The sequence below is a fragment of the Mauremys reevesii genome, linkage group 17, assembly GCF_016161935.1.
Source record: "Mauremys reevesii isolate NIE-2019 linkage group 17, ASM1616193v1, whole genome shotgun sequence".
NCBI lineage: Eukaryota > Metazoa > Chordata > Testudines > Geoemydidae > Mauremys > Mauremys reevesii.
In genome coordinates, this window is record NC_052639.1 from 20,723,594 (window position 1) to 20,730,805 (window position 7,212).

Genomic DNA, 7,212 nt, shown 5'->3' on the forward strand with positions numbered 1-7,212 from the left:
TCAGGCGAGTAATAAAGAGATTGTGTGACACACCAGCCAGCCTCTGCCTATAAAAGGCTGGAGCTGCCAGCAGGGCCAGCTTTAGGCCAATTCAACCAATTCCCCTGAATCGGGCCCTGCCCCTAGAGGGCCCTGTGCCCAAGCCCCAGTACAGTGTACTGGCAAGAGCCGGTGCGCTGTACCGGGGTGGCCCGGCTGTAGGGATATTAAAGAAGGTTTATATTAAACATGGTTTATAAAAGAAATGATTTATTAATTTATTGTTAATTAATACTTTATAACTTAAGGTTTATGTTAGAAGTAAATTTGTGATTCCCAACATTTAGCCTCTAACCTGCAAGCCACCAGCTGTATCTGTGTGAAGCCTGCTCAAAGAGATACTTGGTATAAAACTTGTTAAGCTCAAAGAAATACTTTGTATAAAACTTGTTAAACATTAATTATCTCTAAGTAAGCCAAAACAGTAGCTGTTATAGTGTATAAATAGAGATCCCCACCCTCTGTAAGTTTTCATCTCACTTTATCTTTGCTTGTTAAAAGACAGGAGGGTCACATAAATTGGTAACACCCTAAAGGTAAAAAGACAGTGAACTAGATGTAATTAAGATAGAGAATGTATGTGAATGCATGCCTAGTTTAAACAATGAATGAATGGTTAGGAAGTTACCAGCCTGAAGAATTCAGTGTCGGCTGAAGAAGGTGTCAAGTGGGATCAACCAGATGACCCCACTACCTCAAAGGAAGGAAAACAAGCATCTGACAGAATGGAGCCAGCCACCTGCTGATTGATTTAGCAACAGCAAAATGAAGCAGTCTCATGGACTGACATAGGAATAAATTCCTATCAAACTGGACTCTAAAGACTGAGGACTTTGAGGGCTTGGCTACACTTACAAATTTGCAGCGCTGCAGCAGGGTGTGAAAACACACCTCTCCAGCGCTGCAAATTGCGCGGCTCCCAGCGCTGTCCGTTATTCCCACAGGGAGGTGGAGATGGACAGCGCAGGGAGAGCTTTCTCCCAGCGCTGGTGCTTTGATCACACTTAGCGCTCAAAGCGCTGCCACAGCAGCGCTGCCACAGCAGCGCTACCGCGCAGCGCTTTGAAGTGCTAAGTGTAGCCACAGCCTGAGTCTATGGTTCTGCTGCCAGCCTCCAGGAGCATCAAATGCATCTGACACAGACTTGGCTCCATCCTCATGACCAAGATACCTGGCCAGTAACTTGGCATGAGCAATGTCTAGGCTGGTAACTATAACATCTGTACAGAACCTGAATGAATGATTGTGTGAATGAATATATGTGTGTGTGTGTGTGTGTGTATAAGGAATAAGTAGTGATAGAAATAAGTAGTAAAACAACGTTGTTTACTGTTGTCTTTTGTTTTGTTATGGTATTTACAATAAATGTGGCATCTTTGCCTTATCCCTCTTAATTAGATCCTGTTGGTTTTTATTATATTGGTATAACACGGCTTCTTCCGGGCGGGGGGTATTTAAAGGGCCTGGGGAGCTCTGGGGAAGTGGTGCAGCTTTGGCGGCTATTTAAAGGGCTGGGGCGGTAGAAGCAGGGGAGCCCTGGGCCCTTTAAATAGCCCCTGAGCCCGGGCTGCTGCTGCTACCCTGGTGGGGGAGGGAGGAAGAGGGGGCAACCACCGTACAGGGTGGGCTGCACCCCCTGTCCGCAGCCAGCCCCTGCCTGCACCAGCCCTGCCTGACCGGCCCGTCTCCAGCCAGCCCCGCATTCCCTGCCCTGCCTCCAGCCCCGGTCTCCAGCCAGCCCCGCACTCCCTGCCCTCAGCCAGCCTGTCTCCTGCCCGCCCCTGCCGCACACCCTGTCCTGCCCGCACCAGCCCTGCACCCGGTGCCCTGCCTGCAGCCAGACCCTACCTCCAGTCAGCCCCTGCCCTGCCTCCAGCCAGCCCCATGTCCACTGATGCCCTGCAGTTCCCAGGGCAGTAACCCTGCACACCTGCTTCAGTGAGGGGAGCAGGGAGCAGCTGGGACCCACACATGTGGGTGACCAGACGGCAAGTGTGAAAAATCAGGACAGGGCGTGGGGAGTAATAGGAGCCTATATAAGAAAAAGCCCCAAATATTGGGACTGTCCCTATAAAATGGGGACATCTGGTCACCTTAGCTGGAACATTTTTACAGTTCTTGGTAATAGCTACACATTAGTTACAAAATTACCATTAGTGATAACAACAAATTCATTGCAAGGGTCCACCTACAATCATTTTTGTCATCATGCCACACCTTTGGCTCAATACCATTGGGGTTTGCACCTTTAGGGTTAACCTGCATAGGCGGCAGGTTATATACACCAGGTGCCCGGGCTCCAGGAATATTCAGGGCCGGGTGCCCTGCTCCAGCAATATTTGGAGCTGGGTCTCTCCCCGGCCCTGCCTGAATCGGGCCCCGGCCCTACCCTGAGCCTCCAAAGCCCCAACCCTCCGCCCCAGCCAGAGCCCTCATCCCCCTGCACCCTAATCCTCAGCCTGAGCCGGAGCCCTCATCCCCCCGCACCCAAATCCGCAACCCCAGCCCGAGCCCTCATCCCCACACCCTAATCCTGAGCCCCAACCTCATCCCCTGCACCCTAATCCTCAGCCCCATCCCTGAGCGCCCCTGCAGCATGAACTCCTCATCCTCAGCCCCAAACCTCATCCCCCTGCACCCTAATCCTCTGACCCAGTCCTGAGCCCCCCCACATCATGAATCCCTCATCCTCAGCTCCACAGCCCTCACCCCTGTACTCCCTCCTATCCCCAAACTCCCTTCCCAGAAGGTGCACCCCCCCTTCCCACACACCCCATCCCAACCCCAAACACCCTCCCAAAGCCAGCACCCATCACCCCCACCAGCACACCCACCCCCAGCCCCCGCCCAGAGCCTGCACCCAGCACCCAAACTCCATCCCAAAGCCTGCACCCTGGACCCTAATCCCCAGCCCAGGATCTGCACCCCAGACCTCCCCCGCCGAGACCCCTCTCAGAGCCTTAGGCAGGTGGGGGCAGAGTTGGGGGGCGGGTTCTGAGCACCACCAAAATTTCTACAGACTTGCCACCCATGAACCTGTGGCTTCCCTTTGCAAACTTCCTCCTTGTTCTGAAGGATCAAACCCTGATTTTTCTTGCTTAACAGAATTTACTGGCTGATGGGGTGGGCTCTCTTTGCTAACAGCCATTAGCAAGTCTTCTCCCTGCCAGCCAAGTAATTTGCATCAACACAGAAGCACAGACTGCTCACTTAAAGAATCAGAATGGAGACATTCCTGTTCCAACACCATTGTCTTCCCAACCAGCTGGCCAAACACAGCCACTTGCTTATAGAGCTGCTCAACTTTCTTAACAGCCCTTACTCCATCTGAGACCTTTTCAAAGCTATCCACACGGGCTCTTTCAAAAGGAAAGTGGGTGGATTTTTACATATCTTCCTAACCAGTCTTTAAAGGGTTAAGTCAGTCTGTGAGTTAATTAACTCTTTCTGGCCCTGTCGCCTTCCAATGAGAGATTATATTACACCCATAACGTCACAGGCCATATATGGTCAAAACAGCCGTGGCCAGGCTGGGACCGGGCTGGGCCTGGGGTACTCAGCTGGGGCCAGGCAGGGGCGGACGGCCAGGCCGAAGGGAGCCGCTCAGTCGGGAACGGACTGGAGGAGCCACTGGCTGGGCTGGGCTGGGCCTTGCCATGCCTCCCTGGAGCCCTCCTCACACTCCTTTCCCTGGTCCAGCCTTTGTTCCAGCTCAGGTGGTAGCTAGTGGATTTCTCACGATGGCTGCCCCATTTGTTCCTTCCACTCAGATACAGATACAAAAGTGATACATTTATACAAATAGGATGACCACACTCAGTAGATTATAAGCCTTGTAATGATACCTTACAAGAGACCTTTGCATGAAGCATACTGCAGTTACATTATATTCACACTCATTAGCATATTTTTATAAACTCCTATAGAATGGAACATGACAACAGCAAAGACGACGACAGTGGAGACACCTCTGAAGAAATGCCCTAGAGCTTGGGCCGTCACGCTTCAGGAATGTGCGTGAGGTGCTAGGAGACCTGGAGATGGGGGTGTCCTGCTGGCCGTAGGTGAGTGTTGTGAACCCCAGTTGCTAGGCTGAATTTATCCATTCCCTGGCAATAAAACATTGTCTTGTTTTCACAGCCACTTTCGGTCTCCTGGCTTCTACCTCTACCCTACTCGCAGGGCATTGTGCAGCACCCTTTCCAGCCCCCCTGGGTGGAGGAGATTGAGGAAGAGAGCATCTGCCATCCAGCTCCATCTCATCTAGAGCAAGTGAGTGGAGGTCTCCAGAGCCATCGCCAGAGGGGTGGGAATGGCCCAGCAATAGGGCTCCCAGCCTTTCCTTGCAGGAGATTGTTCCCAACGTCGAGAGTCTTTCGGGAGGGCAGAACCTGCCAGGTGCTGAACACCCACAATGGCAAGCAGTGAAATCAGTGGGAACTGAGGGCGACTCCTCCTCTCCTGGGATTGGCACCGTGTGAACGAACTTTCATTTAGGACTATCCGGTTCCGCTCTTTCTCTGGCCTGGGAGGGAGCGGGTCTACTGGGGTGGAGGGAGCGGTTTGTCCAAACTAACGGAGAGCCCCATTGCTCTGAAAGAATGAGACTCTCCCAGTTTCACAGGGCCCTATTGGGTGAGGGGGAACATTGGGAGCAGCCTGTGCTGTGAGCTGCTGCCAGTGCGTGTGGACGGCAGCCCCTGCCCTGGGGTGGGGTGTGGGGAGGAGGAATTGCCTCAGCAGAGGGGACGTAGGCAGGGAGCAGGCAGGCCCATTAATGAGAGCTGCCTTGAGCCCAGACTCATGGCTGCTCCCACTCAGTTCCAGGATGGAGCGGTGGAAGCGGATGCTGAGGAGGAAGGCTGGGCAGGTGGCTCTGGAGCCAGTAGGGAGCAGTGTCCGTCTTGCTCAGGAGGAGAGTGGCCCTCTGTCCCCGCGGGCGAGGAAGAGGCCAGTGGGCAGGCAAAGTGGAGAAGCTCCTGACCTTCTGGAGGAAGAGGAAAAGACCAGCCCTTAGCAGGCCCTGAGGCACCTTCTGGTCCCAAATGGAGGTGGCCCCGGGTGATGCTATGTAGGAGGGACCCAGGCGAGGGCAGGAGCCGGGCAAGGTGGCTCTGCGGCTTCCTTTCCAGGAAGCAGAGGAGCCAGGAGCCCAGCCCCAGGGCCCAGCAGGAGCTATCCACCAGCCTGGCCACCGAGGAGCCCCCAGCCAGCCGAGCAGGAGCTGGGCGGCCCGGCATGGGGACCGGCAGCTCTGCCTACTCCTGAGGGGCCAGCACCTCCTCTGTGGGGTCTGACAGCCCTGAGGCTGAAGGCCCCTCTGTGCAGGTGAGGGGAGACCCAGGGGACAGGGGGAAGGATGGGGGCAGTAGGGGACTAATAACACCCTGTACCCATTGGGTCACCAAGACGCCAGGACTGAGACATGGGAGCCCCACTAACACCAGTGGAGGTGGCACAGCTGCACCCTGTAGCAGGGGATGCTGGGCAGAGTCCGGGGAGCTCCAGCCTCCCCTGATGAGGTTGGGGGGGGGGGCTGACAGCCACGGGGCCCTGAGGCTGATGGGCCTGAGGGTGTCTCTGGGAGGGGCAGGGTGCGGCCCTCTGTGCCATGGGGCTCCTTGTTGAGGATGGGGGACATTGAGCCATTTCTCTACACTGCATCCCCCCAGTGGCAGCAGGGATTGTCCTTTCTCCTGCTCTCCCTGGTGCAGAGACCCCCAGTGCCCAGCAGCAGTGGGCTGAGGAGGAGGAAGAAGAGAAGGAGGAGGAGGAGGTGTCCCCTGAACAAGACACCATCAGGGTCATCCAGGACTACCTCCAGGGCAGAGCTGAGGTACAAAAATCTTACAGCTGCGCTGCCCCTGAGTCTGCCCTGCCCCTTCTTCCATCCCCACCCACACAGGGGGGTCTTGTCCCAGAGAATCCATCACCCCAATGGGGAACTGCTCCCTTGTTACCTGGCACCCCAAAGTGGGGGCATTTGTCTCACGCAGGCCAAGGTGTCCGCTCCCCACAGACACTGTCCCAGTTACAACCCCAGTCTGTGCAGGGCGACACTGGTTTCGGGAAGCGGGGCGGCTTTCCCTGTCCAACTCCATGGGGTTCCTGAGCCATGGAGCTGGTGTAGGTGGGTTGGGGAGGTCCCTACCTAACTGTCTCTCTCTCTCCCCCCACCCCACTCCTAGTTGATGGCCAAACAGCTCCGCTTCCTCCGTAGTGTCCCACGTCTGTACTTCTTGGCACAGCAGCAGGGGCTGAACACTCTGGAGCCCCACGTCTCCAAAGCGGCCCTCGTGGAGAGCATTGCGGTGAGTGGGACCCCGTGTCTGGCCCCTGGGGCGAGGGACCCAGAAACGAGAGAAAGAGTTGGTGGGGCCAGAGGGGGAAGCAGAGGACAGTGGTTCCTGTGGCTGAGGGCTGGGGAGCAGGGAAGGGAGAGCTTCTGACACCAATCGGGAGCTGGCAGTGGGGGAATTGTAAGGCCGGAGGGGAGGGGAGGGGGAAGGAAGTTTGATGGATGGGAGGAATGGGGGGCCCAGCTGGTTGGGGTTGGGAGTGACACTGGCTGTTTCTGCAGAGCACTTTGGCCTCCTCCCTGGAAAGTGCCTGTGGGTCTGCGGGGCCTGAGTCTCACATGCAAATTTATCTTCTTGGGGTCTCTCAGGAGCTGATTGAAAATCTGCCCATGGTGCCAGAGCCAACCTCCATCATCTCCAGCTCCATGGCTGCAGTTTGCAGCCTCAGGTACCAGGACCGTCCCATCCAGCTGCCTTAACCCTGGTGCTGATCGGGTCTGGAGCCGGGAGTCCCAGATCTTCTCCGGCCTAGATTACCCCCAGCTGTGGCTGTTCCCATCCCCCAGCAGAGGAGGCGGGAACGTCTCCACTTTCCTGGCTGGGGGGTGATTTCACTCCAGGAACGTTACAGCGGCCGTAGGGAGGGGATCACTGCGGGGGAGGGGGTCATGGCCATGGCAGTGCCAGCGCCACTCCGGTGCCGCCAAGGATAACACGGGCTTCTCTCCCCGCAGCAAACTGAAGCCGCTGCTTGCCCTGGAGCTGGAATCACTCCTCCTGCGGGCTCTTCTTTGCACCATCTTCACGATGGGCACTGGGCAGGATACCACCCACTTCCAGGTAGGTCACGATCCTACTTCCCTGTCCCAGGAGC

The 7,212-nt window shown here is 56.0% G+C and overlaps 1 long non-coding RNA gene across 1 annotated transcript; it reads left to right on the forward strand.

The window, feature by feature from the left end:
• The first annotated feature begins 5,815 nt into the window (after positions 1-5,815).
• On the forward strand, positions 5,816-6,761 carry LOC120385019. The gene is made up of 3 exons (XR_005589210.1): positions 5,816-5,875; positions 6,228-6,350; positions 6,707-6,761. It is a non-coding gene; the product is annotated as an uncharacterized LOC120385019 (long non-coding RNA).
• The last annotated feature ends 451 nt before the right edge of the window (positions 6,762-7,212 follow it).